Below are 20,907 nucleotides of genomic sequence, written 5' to 3'. Positions count from 1 at the left end.
TGCTTTGATTATTCATATGTGAGCAACATTTTCTCAAGTAGTTAAGCAGTCAAGAAAAAGCAGTAAGACCAATGATATTCACAATAAAAAGTGAAGCTATCATTCCTTCTAAAATCGTCAAGATTAAGAAATGTTATCAGTTCAGTTGAGTTAAATGAAGTTTTGTTCTATTGTTTACAGAAAGTGTGAATGTCTTCATTGTATTATGCAGGTAACCTGTATTTTTGAAAGACTTAGAAAGTAATAAGCAAATTCCGAAAGAACTTTACCAAGCCACAAAGATTTCTTTTTTTTTCATTTCATTTTATTTTATTTTCAGCTCCAGATTCTCTCCTTCTTTCCCTACTTATTAAGAAAGTAAGAAATATAAAATACATTACAAAGTCATATAAAACAAATTTCTGCATTAGTCATGTTCTGGGGGAAAAAACAAGAAAAAAGAAAAGAAGAGAAAAATTGCACTTCAGTGTGTATTCTAGATCCACCAAATTTTATTTGGAAATGGAAAGTAATTTTCATCATGAGTCTTTTAGAATTGTTATAGGCCATTGTATTGATTAGAATTACTAAGTCTTTCACAGTTTATTTTCTTTACAATATTTGCTGTACAAAGATTTCAAATATGAACTCAAAAGACTTTGCTATTCAAGCACAAAGTTAATTATGAAAGGCTCAATACTAGAAATTTGGCCATTAAATGTTAAACTGATTTTTAACCATGAAACCCATAAAATATAACAAAACATGAAATGACCCTTGATCCAGAATAGTACCCTTTACATATTGGAAGGGAATATCAAGAGTTGACGAAATGACTTTTGATTGAGAGCAAAAGGACTGTAAGAACCACGACTTCAGGGAACACTTGACCATTTCACCTTGCAATTGTCAATGATGAATATTTACAAAATGGAAACATTTACAAAACATGAGAAAAAACTACATCTTCAGTTCCAGTATCTACTTCAGAGCATGAAAGAAAAAGAAAAATTCTATGAAGAACTTGACAAGATCCTTCAAACCTTGGATAATGTTGACTTCACTGTAAAAGTGAGTAAAGGTAGGATAGCAAAATGTATACTGAAAAATAGGATAGAGAATTAAGTAATGAAACACATTAAAGGTTTGCCAACTACTCATGAGCTTCATTTCTGTCCATCAGACTTTTTTTAAAAAAAGAGTGGTGTAGCAAAGAGTTTGGTGAGTACCATTATAAGGTACTGCAAAAAATGAAACAGATTATTTTCTAGTAAATAGGAAAACAGCAGTTCCAGTCATAAGGGCAATTTTTGAACCATCTGTCTATGAGCCATCAGATTATCAGCAGATCAGTTGGAGCAAAGTTCAATGTAAATGCCAAATTAGGGAGATAAAGATGAGAAGAATCCATGCAAAATTTGAGCAGCTCAGCACATTCACCCCATCCTAAATAAGGTTTCTCTTGATCGGTCTAGCTACAAGGTCTTCCTCTATAAAATTTTATTATCTATTATATATGTTTTATAATGTATGTGTGCATTGTTCCCTTAATAAAATGTAAGCTCCTTGAAGGCAGGAAAGTATTTAATTTTTCTTTGTTTTTCTCAGTACTTAGTATATGATATGTGCTTAATAATGCTTAAATGATTGATATGTTGAAACCAACCTAAACAAGTTGTCAAACTTGAAAAATGGTTTAGAGATTAAAAAACTCACTGGAGCCACTATTTTTTCCTAGAGAAGTTTAGCTGATTGAATTTGGCCATCACATTAAGGAGGCTGAGAAAGACCAAAAATGTTTTTAGCCAGTAAATATCAACTTTTATTGCTAAATGGAAAGATGTACCTATTTTTCAATCAAATTAAGAGCAAGAAACAAATTGCAGTCAGAACATGATATAGGAGCATCTCTTGAAATCTATACTGAGAAGCAAACTATTAGTTGAGAGGAAACATCTCATTTATTTGACTGAATTGTGATTAAACATTTTAACATGACACTTGAATATTATATACTTAACAGTAAATGTTATATAGTGAATAAAATTATTTTTAAATGGAGAGACTTGGTCACCTAGGACAATCTCAATTTAGAAGTATAAGTCCATTTGCAAAACATTATATAGGAGAAGAATAATGGAGGATGATGAGCATCACAAAATTAAAAAGACAAGTTGGGTAGAAAATTAGACTTCACAGAACTTAATGTGAGAAACCATTAAGTGAAATCACCTCCAAAGCATATGTAGTTGCTTCAATGAGAAGTAAAACAAATAGTGTAACAGATCAGATCTATAGCTTAAAAAAATAGGAATCTAGTTTATTTGGTTTTATAAGTACAATCATCATATTTTGACTCAAAAACTCAGCATCTAATATAAAATAGTAATAATAGCACACAAAAAGATAAAATCAAGAAGAATGAGTAAACTGACCAAATATGGGCAAATGCAATCAATGATTGTAATTTGAAATGCAGAGTGGGGTTGATTTTTTCATGATACCCTTCAAAAGAAAATTCCAGCAGAATAGAAAAGATAAGTGTTTTTGCTTACTTTCCTCATAAACAAAAAGATATCACAGTTATTGTTGTTCAGTCATTTTCTTGGCAGAGATGTGATAGTTTGCCATTTCTTTCTCCTACTCATTTTTATAAATGAGGAAACTGAGGCAAACAGGGTAAAGTAACTTGCCCAGAGTCACATAGTTATTAAGTGTCTGAGGCCAGATTTGAACTCTGGAAGATGAGTCTTTCTAACACTAGGTCCAATATTCTATTCAGTATACTACTTAGCTTTCCATAACTATTGAACCATATTCTTTTTTTCATCTTTATAAAATCTTCATGAAAATGGTCTAAGAAATATAACATATTTATGTCATTCTTTAAAGCTTACAAATCATTCCATTTATATTATTTTATTTGCTACTCCCAAGAACCTCCTACATAGTAGGAGTATTATTATTCCCTACATATTTTCATTTTTACAGAATAGTAAACTGAGGCTCAATGGAATTTAGTAAACAGTATGATACAGTGGAAAGAGCATGTCTTTGGATCCAGAAAATTTTGGTTCAGCCTTCTGACATCTGTGTCTCTTTGTGTAAGTTACTTAACTTTCATGGATCTCAACTTTCTCCCTTATAAATAAGGACAATGGATTAGATGATCTCTGTGGTCCCTTCCAGCTCTTTCATCATAAGTAACTTGTTCATAACTAAACACAGTCTCCTAGATGAAAAATGACAAGTGCAGAATACAATTGGACTACCACATCTATTCTTGGAAGTTTTCATCTCTTAATATAGCCAAGATCAAAATTGACTTTTTGGGGGGACTAACACATTATATTGTTCACTCATATTGTTCTCATGATCCATTTAGAAATTCAGAACTTTTGGGGTGGCTAGGTGGCATAGTAGATAAAGCACCAGCCTTGGAGTCAGGAATACCTGGGTTCAAATCTGGTCTCAGACACTTAATAATTACCTAGCTGTGTGGCCTTGGGCAAGCCACTTAACCGCATTTGCCTTGCAAAAACCTAAAAAAAAAAAAATTCAGAACTTTTTCCCAAACAATCGCTATTTAATCTTGCCTCTCCTGTGCTGTGCGTGTGAAGCTTATTTTTTAAACCCAAGTATTAATAGTATAAAGATAAAAATAAAAACATTCACTGGAGTCACTATCATTTTCTAGAGTTTAGTTGATTGAAGACAGTCATCACATTAAGGAGGCTGAGAGAGGTCAAAATTGTCTTCAGTCAGTAAACATCTAATTTTCTTGCTAAATGGTCAGATATTCCTATTTTCAATATGTATGACTATGTTTATGACTATTATATTCCTTCTTAATCAATTTAGTACAGTGTTGCAGCCTGGCAAAGTTTTTATGGATTCTGACTCTTATCATTTGGTGGGCTAGCCATCCCTCAGTTTTGTGTTTTCTAACAATTTGAGAAGAGATCTTCTCCATCTTTCTCCTAGTTAATTGATCTCCCTGGATCTCAATTCCCTGATTTGTAAAGGGAACTAAATAATCACTGAAATGCTATGATTTTGAATGTTTTAATCTCTTTTTTTAAGGATATGCCCTCTATTCCTCAGCTTTCATAATGTAAGATTTCTTCTAAGAATAATAGTCACTTACTGTGAGCCACGCACTACATGTAGTTATTCTAGGACCTTTACTTCTCTTTCAACACATATTTTGTCTCTATCATCATTCTTGTAGGCCATAAGCTCCCTGAGGGCAAAGGTTGGATTTAGCATTTTCTTTGGCTTCTAAGTTTCTGGCACATGTAGTCACTTAATAAGTCCTCATTTATTGAATAATCATCAGACCACCAAGAGAAAGGTACAGGATAGTAAAGGACTTGGGACTTAATTAAAATTCTTGGAAAAGGTTTGGTAGTTGGAAAAAAATGACCAAAGTTTGGTTTTGAATTATCCTGGCATCTTCTATATCTATGTATGATGGAACAAACAGAGATAGGAAACTATTTTTCCATCTGAAATCTACAGAGGAGTTGGGTCTTCCTGGTTTAGTGGTGGTTAAGATGATGGCTTCCTCTTGTTAACATCTGAAGTCCTTCCCCACTGAGTCAGAGTCTGTAGGGCCCAGTGGAGGTGACCTAGGGTCCTATAGATCAGATTAACTTGTTTATCCCCATTATACTTGAATGGGTGATGGCTTTTTAAAAATGTTCTTTCCCTTCCACTGCCTCTCCTGTAATGCATCAGTTCATCTCACCTCACCTCAGATTTATAGCCATATAGGCTCAGTTTGTGGTAGTCAACTGTCAGTATTGCTTTAAGACCTACACTCTGCTCTGGTTGTTTGTCCTGTTTTCCCTTTTTGGTATTCAAATTGCTAGCTTCAAAGATATATGTTAGAAGTCAAGGATGGACTATTTCTGAATTCGGTCTAGCTGTGGTGTTTTAAGAAGCTCATCCCGGAGGCTGACCCCATGGGGCCTGAAATAACAAGGTGACTGGAAATCATGTGTCACAAAGATTGGACCAGGGGGAGGAAAAAGAGAAGCAGAAGATTTGAAACAACTCCATCCTACTTAGCTAATTCTTGAAGAAAAAAAAATTGAGGCTGGGGAGGATTATTTAGACCAGAAAAGATAGCTTAAGGGGGAAGATATATGGTGACTATTTCCAAGTACTTGAAGGACTGGCAGGTAAAGAATGATTAGACCTGTTCTGCTTGACCTCCAAGGGTAAAACTATGAGCAGTGGGTGGGAGTCATGTTTCAGCTTAGATATAAGGAAAACATCCTAAAAATTAGAATAATATTAATAGAGGAATTTACTGCCTTAACAGGAGATTTCCCCTCTGAAGATATTTAAACAAATCTTGGTTTAACAGCTGTTGGGGTGAGGTAAAGGGGATTCTTAACTCAGGTATAAGGTGGGAATAGATGGTCTCAGAAGCAGCAGGGAATAGTATATAAAGACTGTGAGATTTTTAGAATCAGAAAACATGAGTTGCTGCTTTGCCACCTACAATGGTAGGTATGCATATATAACTATTAGCAAGTCTCTTTCCTCTATGGGTCACCATTTCTGTAAAAATCTTCTGGACTTGAAGACTTCTAGAGTCCCCTCCCAAGGCTAAAATGTATCACCTATGAACTAACCCTTCCAGCACTGATTTTCTGTGATTCCTTTGATAATCTTTCTACTGAGGAAATAATTTTACACATACACACAGATACACATACACACACATGTGCACACACACACATGCACACTATTACATTTATCCACCTCATCTATTTAATATCTCCATCAGTAAAAGGAGAGAGGGGAGAAGAAGGAAAAAAACAGCTTATTTCTTCCTTCAGAGATAAATATGCCAAGGAATGATTGCAATTGATAATCTGTTTAATTTCTTTCATGAGCTTGAAAAAGTTTAGCTTTTCTCCCTTGAGTTAGGTTGATTCTCCCAAAGCTGGTCCATGGTACAATGGCCAACTGCCATTTCTATCAGAAATTCAAAGGGCTGAACACCACTCAGAAGTATCTGAGGAATCCACCATGGCTAGTCTGACTGTGTTGTAACACATGGACTGACATGCCGACTGGGAAGACAGTTTCATTATCCTCCCCACACTGGCTGGGCTGCTTGGATAGTCCACAGGCTTTCAGCCTGTACAGTAGCTCATTGACTATGGTGCCCTCACTGACTAGTCAAGACAATATTTTATTGTGCCCCACGTTGCAAGAGAAAATAAATGTGCTTGCAACAAAATGTGCTCCTGTTGGTGCTTTTTTCCTCCCACTCCTCTGAGAAGGAATTTGATGCTTATTCAAAGCTTCAGAAGACAAGGTCTGAGAAATATTTAACTTGTTCTGGCTCTAACAGTTACTAGCTGTGGAATCCTAGCCAAACCACTGAGCTCTTATTTCCTCATTTATAAAATAAGTATAAGAATACCTGTGCTAACTACCTAGTGAGATTTTGTGAAGAAAGAATTATTAACTTTAAAAGTCAGAGAAAGATAGATTATTGTTATTATTATTATTATCATCATTATTAACTTTTATGACAAGTTCTTTAGTAATTTTTTTTTGCCTGATTACTCCTTAGATTCAAGAAACTTTACAGAGGCTCAACTACCATACCAGAGGAAACAGTATTATTTTAGGTCCCATTATTAACAGATTATATGAATGTCATAGCATAGTAGAGCAAAACTTGATTTATGTTTGAATTTCCTAAGTAGCAGAAAATACAGGTAATATAAACTTCAACAACATAATCTCTTCTAGGGATCAGGGTTCTCTTCCTTTTCCTACACTCTTTCACTCAAATCCCTGAATATCACTAATCCAGTATCCTTTGGATGAGCTATAACCACAGAACCACTCTCAATGTAGGAAAAATGGGTAAGGAAAGAGTAGTACTTTCTCATCACCACAGGAACACTGGTACCTTCATACTTTGCCAACCCTTGATGTACTGCACAGGAACATTGCTCCCATGAGGGAGATGAGGTCTGCTTAGGATCTCATAGGTCATAAATTTCATCAAATCTACCAGCCAAGCATCACAAGGAGCAATGACGGCACAACTATATCAATACTCAATGTCTAAGCTCAGGAAAAGAGGAGAAATGGCAGTCTCTAAATTCCCTGGCAGCTTAAGGTTATAATATGCCATTTTCTTTCCTGTCCTCTAATTCTGTCTTCATATTTTAACTTTTTTCCTGCATCCATTTGGAAAGCTCACACCACAATGTGCTTATCCAATTCAATTCAACAAATATGTATTAAGTGTCTACTGCCACCAAGAACTGTATATACAAAGACAAAAATAAAAAGTTCTCTGATCTCTAAGAGCTTGTTGTTCGTAGTTCAGTCATTTCAATCATGTCTGACTCTTTGCAACCTCTTTTGGTGTTTTCTTGGCAAAGATACTGGAGTAATTTGCCATCTCTTTCTCTAATTCATTTTACAGATGAGAAAACTGAGGCTTAACATGGTTAAGCGATTTACTAAATGTCTGAGGCTGAATCTGAACTCATGAACATAAGTCTTCCTGATTCCAGATTCAGTACTCTATCTACTTCTTCACCTAACTATTCCCTCAGACATCTTATATTCTACTGAAGTACAAATCTACCTCCCACAAACATGTAGCAACCTAGGAAGAAAGGGAAAGGATTATTGAAGTTTCAAACACCCTTCTTTTCAGCAATAAATATACTATTGACAATTATTGACAATTATTAATAAGTAACCACTATATCTGATTTCCAATATTACCTATTATCCTGTTTAACCTCTAAGAGCAAAAATCAAATCCTTAAAGCTCTTCATATCTTGATCCATTTTTCACTTTTGTAGTGTACTTACATCTTACCCAAATAGAATATGTGGAGGTACATACTCTGCAATCTAGGGACACAGAATCTTGAGATTCCATGCACAAGACACTCCAACTCTTGACTACAAAAGTTTTCAGTGACTACCCTGCTGCAATTCTTTCCTTCCTCATTGCTGTCCTCTGGCATTTTTCAACTCCTAATTAAAATCTCAAAGAAGCCTTTCTTATTGCTGGTTCATCTTAGTGCTTTCTCTCTGAAACTAATCCCAATTTCTCTAGCTTTGTACAATTTGTTTGCATGCAATCTCCACCATTAGACTGTGAGTTCCTTGAAAATAGTGACTGATTTTGCCTTTCTTTGTATCTTCATCTTTTAGCACAGAGTAGGCACATGGGGTCTAGCTGCCTGCCTGCTTACCTTACTTTAAATGTCTCCTAAAACATATAGCAGCCAAGGAGTAGGAGATCTGATAGTTAGTCTTAGCTCTGCCATTGACTATGTGACTTTGGGCAAGTCACTGTATCTCTCAGTCTCAGTTTTCTGATCTATAAAATTTGGAGGTAAGATCAGATAATCCATAAAGCGTCTTCTAGCTCTAAATCTCATGATATTTGTTATTATGGATTTGGGTGGTTTAGCAACTGGAGAAAAATATTCCCCAAAGTTCACGAAGCCTCTCTTAATTTAGAGTACAAATTCAGTGAGCTTTTCCATTTAGCTAACATTCACCTTAGAAAGTAGCAATAATCTATATCAAGGGGGATAAAGTGGTAGAAGCAGTCCACCAAGGGGATAAAGCATGGAAGAAAAAGAAGGGAGGGAATAATTATTTATCAAACAATGACTATATGCTAAGCACTTTATAAATATTATCTCATTTGATCCTCACAACAATCTTATGAGAGGTGTGGTTATTACAGACTTGCTCATAGTCACACAGCTAGGAAGTATCTGAGGTTTGACTTTAACTCAGGTCTTCAGGACTCCAAGTTTAGTATATTTTTCTGCTGCTCCACCTAAATGTCTCCAAGAAGAAGTAGAGAAGACTAACAGCAGAAAGCCCTGGACACTAGGGAACAGTTGCCAAATGGGATACTGAATAAAGAGGGAAAGTACTGTTCTTTGGACAGAAGACAGGGAAGCTGAAGAAATCTAGGACTAAACTCTACCAATATCCATAGCCAGAAATTCATTGTGGCATGTGGTGTTTTTGTGTTTCAATGAGGTGAATCAATACACAGGTACAAAATCATTCATTTATTTTGGATAAAGGACCCCAGGTATGTACTTTAAAAACTTCAGGGGAGTCTGTGTGCCACTGGTTGCCAACTCTGGCTTTCCATGTAACCTAGTATTAATCAGTAGTTCAATTCAGAACCATGGATTAGGTCCCAGGGAGAGAGAGCCTCTGAAGGTAAATAAAAGATTTGAATGCATTCTTCAGTTATCAGACAGAGAAGCAAATTTTTTTCAATGGCACTGGCCCTAGAATAGTTTCCTACTTAGGTCAGAGGATTTAGACCTAGAAAAGACCTTTCAGATCCTCTAGTTCAAATCACTTATTTTATAAAGGTGAAAACTATGTCTTAGTGGAGGACTTGTTATTTACCTTCCAGATGATAGAATCTTTGGGTCTAATAATGTATTATAAATTGTTTCCTGTTGTACAGCCCCTTTCTATTGTAGTTCATATTAGTCAGTCTTATAACTATGTATTAAGTTAACATGCATTAATTAAGCACCCACTAAGTATAAGGCCCAATGCTAAACACTGAAGATACAAAGAAATGTAAAAATAGTGCCTGCTTTCAAGGAGCTTACCAACTAATAGGGGAGAAAACATGCATATAGCTATGTATATAAAAGATATATATATATATATATATATATATATATATATATATTTCTGTGTGTATGTGTATTATATATGTATTATATATTACATATATATAAATATAACCTTATCATAACATATGATAAAGTGGAAATATTCTCAACAAAGGAAGTAGAATTAAAGGGGATTGGGAAAGAATTTGTGTTTAAGGTGGGATATTAGTTAAAACTAAAAAAAAGAAGTAAGGAAGTAAAGGTGAAAAGGGAGAAACTCCAGGTATGAGAAACGGTTTTTGAAATACACAGAGTTGGCAGATAAAGTATATTGTTCAGGAACAGCAAGGTCAGTGTCAATTGAGTAGGGGACTGAAGGATAAGAAGATTGGAAAGGTGGGAAGGTTTGTGAAGGGTTTTAAATGCCAAAGAGAGTATTTAATATATGATCTGAGAAACAGAAAGGAATCATCAGAATTTATTAAATTGGAGCAGGGGATTGGCATAGTCAGACTTAAGGAAGATCACTTTGCTAGCTGAGTGGAGAAAGAATGGGATTGGATAGGGACTTGAGGGAGGAATGCATTCTGTTTTTGTTTGTATATGCATGTATATGTTTAACATGAGAGAAGAAACTGAGAAATATATCTTCAACTATCAACAGGAAGAGACACAGTGAAGATATATTGCTATGTTTTAGAGTTGAACTGTTAAAAGAGTCTCCCTTGTGGGGGCAGCTAAGTGATGTTGCATAGTAGATAGAGCACTGGCCCTGGAGTCAGGAGAATTTGATTTCAGATCTGACCTCAGACAATAATTGCCTAGCTGTGTGACCTTGGGCAAGTCATTTAACCCCATTGCCTTAAATAACAAAAGAAAATTCTTTCAAAAAGTCTCCCTTGTGGGTAGAGTCATCCATAATAAAATCCAAAGAATGACTGTGCTTTTTGCTCCTACCAAGCATGACTGATCAGCAACTGTTCACTGACCCCAGTCTATAGTTGTGAAACAAAGGGATTAAGGGGGCAATAACTTTGAATGGTGCTGCAGCTACTATTCAACTCCTTAGTCACCAACCCTGCTCTGAAACAGGTTAGACTTTTCATCCCTGGGTCTGACTGGAAGAAGAAAAGATTAATTACTTTGGCTGCAAGAGTTAGGGATTTGACTATAATGTATTTCTTCTTTTTAAAAATTTTTCTTTTTATTTAAGGCAATGGGGTCAAGTGATTTGCCCAAGACCACACAGCTAAGTATTATTAAGTGTCTGAGGTCACATTTGAATCCAGGGCCTATGCTCTATCCACTGGGCCACCTAGCTGTCCCATGTATTTCTTTGATAACAGTATGCTTATTATTTTAAGTAAATTATTCTTGTTTTTTTATGACTGGAAAAAAAAGAAGCCAGTTAGCTATCTCAATCTGGGTTAGGGTGAAGTCTGGCATGAGTAAGCTAATCATTTTTCCTGTCTTTCCTACTTCACATCCCTTTTCCAGTTAACTAATATAACAATAATTGCTAATAACTGAAGTTTGCATAATGCTTGCTCTGTAACAGGCTAAACAGTTTACAATAATGATCTCCTTTGATCTGACAACAATCCTGGGAGGTAGGTGCTACCATTATCTCCATTTTATAGTTGAGAAAATTGAAGTAATCAAAGGTTAAGTGACTAAATCAGTGATGCACAGCTAGTATCTGAGGTTGATTTGAACTGAAATCTTTCTCAGTCTGGGACTACTACCCAAGGTTATTTGCAGAATGGAGAATTTAAGTGATTCTTATAGGTATGTTTAGGTTTTTTTGGTAGAATCATGGACCCCATGAAACTTTACTGCTACAGTATCTAGGATCTCTTCTTCAATTGACCATTTGTGTGAATTCTGCTTGGTCAGAGACTCTGGATTTTGCAATAGGAGACACATGAACCTGGATTAGGGAAACATTGAATTTTATCATTGGAAAGGACTTCAGTGACCATCAAGTCTAATCCATACCAGAAAAGGAAGGGAGAAAGGGAACCAGAATTTATTAATCACCTGCTGCAAGCCATAGCCATACCCATTTTTTTTTACAGTCAAGTATATTGAGACAGAGCAATGAAGTGACAAACCTAAGAAGTATATGAGATTATGTTTGACTTGCAACCTTCCTAATTACAGGTCCAGTTCTCTGTCCCTTGCACCACATAACAATGCTTATCCAGCCTCTGAAGACCTCTGGTGAGGCAGAACCCATTACTTTCTGAGGCAGACCATATCCCTTTTGGAGAGATATAATTATTAGGAAGATTTTCCTGATAGTTAACTCATGATTACTTCTGCAACTCTCACCTGCTGATCATTGCCAACATTTCAAGGCAAACTAGAATAAGTCTAATCCTTTTCCCATATGATATTTTGTCTTCCCTGAGTCTTCTCTTCTCTGAGATAAACATCACCCTTTGATTCAAATAATCCTCACAACTGGATGGTATACTGCTACTAGGTAGCTAAGTGAGTGATACATTGTTTAGAGGATTAGATATGAAATCAGGAAGGAACTTCAATTTAAATCTTACCCCATATAAACACAAGGTTTTTTTGACCATGTATTCATCATTTTATCTCTGTCAGCCTCAGCTTTATCACCTATAAAATGGGCACCTTCCTCATAGGGTTGTTGGAAAGATGAAATGAGATAACATGGCAAGCCTTTTGCAAACCTTTTAACATTATGGAAATACTAATTCTTTTTTTTTATATCGTACATAAGAAAAAAAATTTTTAATTGAAGGTAATAATAGTCTTTGGCCTTTGTTTAAACTATACAGTTCTTTCTTTGAATAGGTATTCTCCGTTTCAGATACCATAAAATTGTCCCTGATTATTGAACTGATGAAATGAGCATGTTCATTGGGGTTGATCATCAACTACATGTTGCTGTTATGATGTACAATGTTCTTCTGGTTCTGCTCATCTCACTCAGCATCAGTTCAAGCAAGTCTTTCCAGGCTTCTCTGAATTTCCATCCTTCCTGGTTTCTAATAGAACAATAGTGTTCCATAATGTATATATACCACAATTTGTTCAGCCATCCAATTGATGGACATTCACTTGATTTCCAATTCTTTGCCACAGCAAACATAGATGCTATGAAAATTTTTGTACAAATGATGTTTTTAACCCTTTTTCATGACCTCTCTTCTGGGTTTAGACCCAGTAGTGGTATTGCTGGATCAAAGGGTATGCACATTTTTATTGTCCTTTGGGCATAATTCCAAACTGCTTTCCAGAAAGACTGGATAAGTTCACAATTCCATCAACAATGTATTAGTGTCCCAGATGTCCCACATCCCTTCCAACATTGACCATTGCCCTTTCTGGTCATATTGGCCAATCTGACAGGTGTGAAGTGGTACCTCAGAGATGCTTTAATTTGCAGGAAATACCAATTCTTATTGCTTAATGTAGACTCAAGACTCCTCATCATTAGAGTCACCATTTTAATGGATGCTCTCCAGCACCCTCCTGAAGATTTCTGGAGAGCTGAATACAGTTGGTATTGACAAAAGAAAACAACAGAGAAGCCCTCATCTCTGAGTCCTAGAAGTTCTGCCTCTTTGGATTACCAAGGAGCCCAACGTCACATAAGTTACTTTGACTAACACACATCAAACAGCTTACTCATCTTGAACTTATAATCCACTAGAACAAGACTGTCTGTCTCCTCCTATACTTGTAATATGAGATTTTGAACACAAGGCAATAAACAAGTTTATTACTATTAATAGTAGTGCTGGGGAGTGTTGGAGCCATGTTTAACCTGCAAAGCCAATTGTTAAATTTTCAGTGTGAATATTTACACCTCAGAAATTGGCAAATTCCCAGTGGCTAGGTGGCACAGTGGATAGAGCACCGGCCCTGGAGTCAGGAGTACCTGAGTTCTAATCCGACCTCAGACACTTAATAATTACCTAGCTGTGTGGCCTTGGGCAAGCCACTTAACCCCATTGCCTTGCAAAAACCTAATTTAAAAAAAGAAATTGGCAAATTCCAATTTGCCAAGGATTGATGTATTGTTCTTTAGTGTATTGTTCAAACTTAAAAAGACAATGGAGAAAATCTTAATAAGGTAGATTACATTCATGGTTGTTAAGTTTTCAACAGAATATCCTTGGCTCTACTTGACCAACCCTGGCCTGTTGTTGCACAAGTCCAAACATTATATCCATTTTTTAAAATTCTGAACTTAAGAAATAAAACAAGCATTTCCATAACATAGTAGAATAAGAAAAAAAATGATGATTGCACATGAAACTGCAAATCTGCTATGTACAACTTGCTATTCCTTTCGCAACTTTCTTTTTTTCCCTTTTCCCTTTTAACCCAGAGATGACTACCATTAGACACATATACACATATATTAAAATCATTCTATACATACTTCTATTTTTCACTTCTTTCTCTGGATGCAGATAGCATTTTCCCTCATAGGTCCTTTGTAGTTAATTTGAGTCTTTTTAATAGTCTGCATCTAGTTTTTAAAAATCTATCCAAAATCTGCCTCTTCTGATACTTTGGGGTTTAAGATTAAATTTTTGTTGCCTGTTAATATGATGTCTGGCTTCCTTTCCTCCACAGATTGGTAACACTCAACTCGGCATCAAGCCTGAGGGAATACACTTAGCTAATGTAAGCTGTACCATTAGTGATAGACTTGGTTGTTTTATTACATTAATTCCCCAAGGATACAATGACTCAGTCTAAATCCAGTGTGTTTATGACTTAATCATTATGATTATTTCATTTCACCAAACAACGAAAACCCTGATATCTCAACCAGAACGGTAGTTACAAGAAAAGTGGTATCTGGTACCCTAAGGAAAACATGCTTGATAATTAAAGGTGATAACCATGGTCCAAGAGAAGATCCCTTCTGAAGACTAAAATTTCATCTAAAATAAATTCAGAAAGAGAAAATCAGAAGCCTTGGACTCAAGAGGATAAAGTAAATGATAGAATGGAATTTAGAGCAGTGATCTCAAATTGCTCAGCAGAGCAGAGTATCACTATATCAGTGAAGGTGAAATGGGAGTTTGTTTTACAGTTCACTTTGATTAAGATGACATCCTTCTACTATAGCTGGATCCATGGCTCTTCCTTGTTTTGTTGTATTGATGTTACTGAGGCTCAAGTAAGAGGGACCCATCCTCCATTTCCCAGTATCCCCAAGACATGTTCTGGCCTGGGTGTTTATCATGCAAGGATGTTCAGTAGCATCCAAAGTAGAGGAAAAGACACTTACTTCACTGGACCTGAAGTCAGATGATTTGGGCTTAAGTCTCAACTTTACTTTTATTGATGTTGAACAAGTTAATTCCTCTTGTGTACTTCATATTCTCTGTAAAATGAAAATAATAATACCTCTGTAATCTTTATGTCATTATAGGAAATGCCCATCTTGTTTTCCAGTTATACATTGTCCTTATGATAGCCTTTGTGCTACTTATCCTGCACAATCCCTTGTTTGTAAATATGTTATAAATTGTTCATTTTAGAAATGCAAAGACAAGAATGAATAGTCCTAGCCTTCAGGAAGCTTGGAAGGGTTCTGGGTTCTCATCTTTGCAAAAAAGTCTATAAGAGACTTTGTATGCTGAGTGGAACCAAAGTAAACCATTTAATTCCTAGTCCACAGGTCTTTCTCCTCTATTAAATCTTTTATTTAGAGCACAGTAATAAAGTAAATAGTAGCATTGCTTTTGGAAAGCAATGTATACCAAGGAAGAAATGAGATTCATAGAAGGAAAGGACTTAAACCAATATTACCCAGTCAGTCAATAGTAGACCTAAGCATAGAATTCTTCTCCAACCAGAGCTCAGTTACCCTACATGGAGAGAATGTTAAGCCATATGGTGAGATGCAAAGAGCACCAAAATTGAAATCAGAAGATCCTGCCTTCAATTTCTGCATTTAATATAGTGAGGATATGAGTTCAAATTCTGCCTCTGTTACTTAGTGCTTGACTTAGGGTCAGTCGCTTTGGCCTCTGATTCCCTGTTTCCTCCTCTGCTGAATGAGAATTGGGGTTGAATAGTCTTTATGGGTTCTTTTAAATTTATAATCCTACAGTCAATAAAAATAGGACCAATGATATGTGTAATAATAATGTTTGTCCTTCATTTTCAAAGACAACCATGACATCAGGGAAGTGATGCTATGACAAGCACATGAACTGAATTTGAGTGGGGGGGGTGCTGTGCTAAGTCACCAATCTCACTTTCTCCTCCAGACTCATCTGAGTCCAGTGGCCAGATATGGATCAGAACCACTGGAGATGACTCTGGATAACCCTGTAGACATTTAAGGCCAGACTCAAGGATCTTTCTTACTCTAAGTAAAGCACTCTCTATAGTATTTATCTAACTACCTCTATTGCTGGAGAAATGAGACAGATAATTACCAAATTCTTCATATTTGTCCTTAAAGTGTTTTAGAAATATAGCAACTAATTTTTCTTCCTAAGTCTATCTTTATTAATTTAACAATAACTGGTATTTCCTGGACAAACATCAACTGACAAGGGGAAGTAGCTCTAAAATATAGTTGTACAAAGGGAGATAGTGATTTAATTTTTTTAAATTGCTGCAGAGAATTCAAAAAGTCAGTGATACAAATATGGGAAAGTCATTATTGATCTTAGGTTTGAAAACATACTTACTGGTTGACTTGTGGCACCAAGATCATGCACAGGGATCATTTTCTAAGGAGGAGAGGGGTTTTTTTCATATTTTTTTACAAATATGTGCAGCTCCAGATAAGGTTTTATCCTAATGTCTGCACTAAGACTCAAAGTTCACTATCTCAACTCCACACCCTTACAGTTGTATAGACAAAATCCAATGAAGGAGAAATTTGTCTTCAGACCCTGCCCTTCCAAGAAGCTGTTTCCCATACCTTTCCCCAACCTTGTATGTACCCTACCTTGTACCCAAGCCCCAAGAAAAGAAGAAACATCTAGCAAAATATATATGCATAGTTTATTCAGCAGTAGCCACACAATTATCCAACAAACATTTATTGGTCATCAATGTGTTTGAATACCGAGAACTAGTCTCTCTCTCCAAATAAGTCCCACATAACCAATGACCTCTTGGACATCTCAAATTCAAAATGTCCAAAACTGAATTCATTATATTTTTCCATAAACCCTTCTCTCTTCCCAACTTTGTTACAACTGTCAAGGCAATACTTGATGTCATCTGGTTTCATGAAACCCTGGTTTCATCCTCAACTCCTATTATCCTACATATTCAATCTATTAAACAAATCTTGTCATTTCTGCCCCAGAGAACCCAGTATCTATTTCTCTTTCTTTCCTCTGGCACAGTCATCATCCTCGTGTAGTCCCTCAATGGGCCTCATCTAGACTTCTTCAATAACTTATTGCTTTCTATCCCTGCCACCAATCTCTCTCCATTCCAATCCATTGTCCATTGAACTGCTAAAGTGATTTTGCTAAGTACAACTCTGACCATGCCATCCTCTCTACTTCAATAAATTCCAGTGACCCCCTATAACCCTCTGGAATAAATATAAAATACTCTTTGGCATTTAAAGCCCTTCACAACCTGACTCCTTCATATTTTTCAGTCTTCTTACACTTTATCCCCCTCCACATACTTTGTTATATATCCTTTATAATGAATGTACCATGTAATATTGTATATTAAAGTAATCTCTGTTTGCCTTATTCCCTTACTGGATTGTTGCTGTTCTTCCTTCTTTTTGGAAAAAGACCAAAAACATCATGCATGATGTCTTGACTCATGAGTGAACTGGATTTAAGTGAGGCAGAGCTGCACAAAGTCACTAGCTTCACTCTCTCTTCCAAAGTTATTGAAGTCCAATGACAAGACAAAAGTTAGGGTTACTAGCAATATCTCAGTGTGCAGTGGACCAATCTCTAAGTCCTCCACAGTGCCTGCTTTAGCCACCTTCTTGGCTTGTTTTCCTCTGCCCAATCTGCTGGGGGAAGTCAGCAAATGCTTGGGGTAGCCATCCCCCAACTCATTGAGGGATTTGAGAGCTGTTCATTACCCTATTAGCCTATAAGCTTCATAAAGGCAGAGACCATCTCTTGTCAAAACTTAGATTTCCTGAAGTGTATAGTATGGTGCTCTACAAACAGTCAGCACTTAATAATTCTTTCACAAATCAGTGGCTGATTTTTTTCAGATATATAAATTACAGGACATTTTACTCTTGTCTGCAAAACCAGGTACATATGTTGTCCTTTATCCAATGATTGTTTAATAGTCAACTGTGACAAGATTGATACTTTTATAGTCAACTGTGACAAGATTGATACTTTTAAAGAGTTGTATTGCTTTGGAAGCTCATTCACATGAGTACTTCATCAGACAGATGGTAGGTGAAGGAAGAAGTGAAGGGAGACTTTGGTATAGGTTAAAAGAAATTTTATCCTTTATATCTGTTGATTAAAAAGATGAAATGTGAGTCTAGCCTTCAAGGTCCAACCTCTTACCGCCATCACTTTATGTTTAAGTTGCTTGGCTAGAAATTTATGTGATATAATTTTGAATTTTCTGCATAGAGACTGTGATTGAACTCATAGGAGTTGATAGGATCCACAAGTAAAACAGTAAAGATGGAGAAGAGAAATATGATAATCCCTTGGAAAGCATCTATGGTTAGTGGCTGTTACCTGGATGAAAATCTAGCAAAGAATACTGAGACAGAATCTTCATCTAAGTAGGAAGAGAACTAGGAAAGCACAGATTCATGTAGGAGAGAGAAGGAAAAGGAATAATCATTAATATTGTACCTACTATGGGCTGAATTTTTATAAATATCTCATTTGATCCTGATAACAACAACCCTGTAAAATAGGTGCAGTAATAGCCACCCTTTACAATTGAAGAAATTGGAACAAACAGAGGGTAAGTTACTTACCCAAGGTGACACAGTGAGGAACTCATGCTTTCTTGATTTCAGGCCCAATATTCCAACCACTATGCCACAGAAATGACAAATGCTGCAGAGAGATCAAGAAGAAAGAGAAATGAGAAAGAACAATCAGGAGATTTGTCAGTCAAGAGATCACTGATAACTTTGTAAGAGATCAGCTCCAAATGAAGGAAGCCAGAAAGCAGAAGGAGAGGAGGAGGAGAAGAGGAAACACAGAAACCTTCATTTAAATGTTTCTCTTGTATGGGATGGTAGATAGAAGGTATGTTAAGGAGAGATTGGAGATTAGAGAGTGGTGGTGATGGCTGGTACATTCTGTTGAAAAAAGATGGGTAGGGATGAAATCAAGAATACACGTTGAAAGGTTTGCCTTGGCTATCATTTCTTGTGAATGGAGTTAAGGGAGGACTTAGTGGAAGAAGATGTCTAAGGAACATGAGATAAGAGAAGAAAAAAATGGAGCTTTCAGTAAATGGTTTCAATTTATTTGAGTGAAATATGAACTGAGTTCTTAAGTTGAGAGGGTGAAGGTGATGTCAGAGTAGGGAAGTAGAAGAGAGATGAGAATGTTTAGAACAGTCACTGTAGTGAATGGGATAACAAACTCATTAGGAACATGAAAAGAGTTTGCCTTTATGTAGTGAGGGCCTAGTTGAGATGATGTAACATAAATTTGTAGTGGACTCAGTTTAGCGTTGTTTTGTGATTTCCTCAGTCTCAGGAGCATTCATCAGCATGTATATAGAAGTAAAAGAGACAGATGGTAGGAATAAATCCAAGCAGAGGTTTGGAGAGGTATAACCTTTAATAGGATAAGGAGCCAATCTGAATCTGAATATTCAAGTTAGTGTGATAATTGATGTTTGCCCTTCATTCTCAAAGAAGACCATGACATCAGGGAGTTGATGTCATGATAAGCACGTGAATTGGATTTGAGTGAGGGGATTCTGTGCTAAGTCACCAGCCTCATTTTCTCCTCTGGAGCCATCTGGGTCCAGGGGCCAGATCTGTATCAGGATGACTGGAGATGGCCCTGGATATGAGGCAATCAGAGTTAAATACAGCTAGTCAGTGTCTGGGACTGGGTTTGAACTCAAGCACTCCTAACTTCAGGGATGACTTTCTACCCACTCTCCCATCTAGCTACCCTACAAGTATAGAGGATAATGTAGAATTGAACTGATTCCCCAAACATTGAGATAGGGAAGGAAAGAGATTGTAGCCAATAGAGAGAGATGATGGCCTGCAAAAGAACTGGGGAAAGGAAAGACTATTAGTAAAATAAAAGAACAAAGATGAGGTCCTGGGGGAAAATGCAGTGATAAGAGATTATGATCAGTTTAAGAAATTTTGGAATTTAGGAACTTGGAAACAGAACATCTGTGAGTGATAGCAAGATCAAGGGAGGATACAACCTTCTTTATTGTGTGACTGAAACAGAATGAAGAAGTAGGTCATGAAAACTGAGTTTGAAGAACTAGAAGATTAGGGTATTTGAGGGAGCATCACTATGCATGATGAAGTCCCCCAGTATGAGGAGAAGAGTTATGGTGCAAGACTCAGAGCTACCACTAAACTCATTAAGGAAAGAAAAAGAATGCCCTCGAAGTTAGTAACCACCAGGATCTAGATAGTAAGACAAATTTGAATTGTGTGAACCTCAGAGAAGTAGAGATTGTTGAATGAGGGTGGTAGAAGGAAAGTCTACCAGTGGCAATGGGGAGCAAGGAGTGTTGACTTCCCCTCTTTGATCAGTGAGTTGGGAATATGAGTAAAAGTGCAATCAACTAGTAGAATGGATAGCTAGGGATGGAGTACTATTAGTCAGTTCTCAATAAGTGCTAGAAGATAGAAAGAATGTAAATGAAAAAGTGACATTTAGAGCCTGACAAATTGGGCTGTTGATGTTGGGTACATATCCCCCTTCCCCAGACATACACACAGATACACAAAGATGTGGAAATAACAATTCATATACAATGAGGACTGAATAAGATAATGTGATGATGGGTTTTACATATCATAAAGGGCTATAAAAATGTGAGCACACTGCTTTTCTCTAATGTTATAAAGTATCTTAGACAAGAAAAAGATGAAATGTAATTTTAAATATGATGAAATTTTTATAATTTTAAATTAATCTTTAAATTAATCAATTTTAATTTATGTAATTTTAATTTGAAATCTTAAAATGTTTATAATTGAGAAATTCCAGTCTTAAATATTTTTATTACCCTAAATGATTTTTGCTAGCTGTGTGATCCAGGAAAAACACTTACCCTTTCAGAG

The 20,907-nt window shown here is 36.2% G+C and overlaps 1 protein-coding gene and 1 long non-coding RNA gene across 5 annotated transcripts in view; one reads left to right on the top strand and one right to left on the bottom strand.

The window, feature by feature from the left end:
* ADD2 (adducin 2) overlaps window positions 1-20,907 on the top strand; it is a 167,037-nt gene that overhangs the window by 69,865 nt on the left and 76,265 nt on the right. The gene's annotated exons all lie outside the window — the stretch shown is intronic.
* Window positions 1-20,907, bottom strand: part of LOC141503228 (uncharacterized) — a 70,917-nt gene that overhangs the window by 30,454 nt on the left and 19,556 nt on the right. For 2 of the 4 annotated variants that reach the window (XR_012472789.1, XR_012472790.1), the window contains exons 2-3: window positions 18,604-18,685; window positions 14,932-15,027 (exon numbers count right to left, since the gene is read on the bottom strand). This is a non-coding gene — a long non-coding RNA (uncharacterized LOC141503228). Of the gene's footprint in view, window positions 1-14,214; window positions 15,028-18,603; window positions 18,686-20,907 lie in introns of those variants that run through there. The other 2 variants (XR_012472791.1, XR_012472788.1) reach the window with 1 other exon arrangement.

This window comes from Macrotis lagotis, chromosome 1 (genome assembly GCF_037893015.1).
Source record: "Macrotis lagotis isolate mMagLag1 chromosome 1, bilby.v1.9.chrom.fasta, whole genome shotgun sequence".
NCBI classification, from domain to species: domain Eukaryota; kingdom Metazoa; phylum Chordata; class Mammalia; order Peramelemorphia; family Peramelidae; genus Macrotis; species Macrotis lagotis.
Note: the sequence above shows the minus strand (reverse complement) of the source record. Positions and strands in the feature narration are given on the sequence as shown.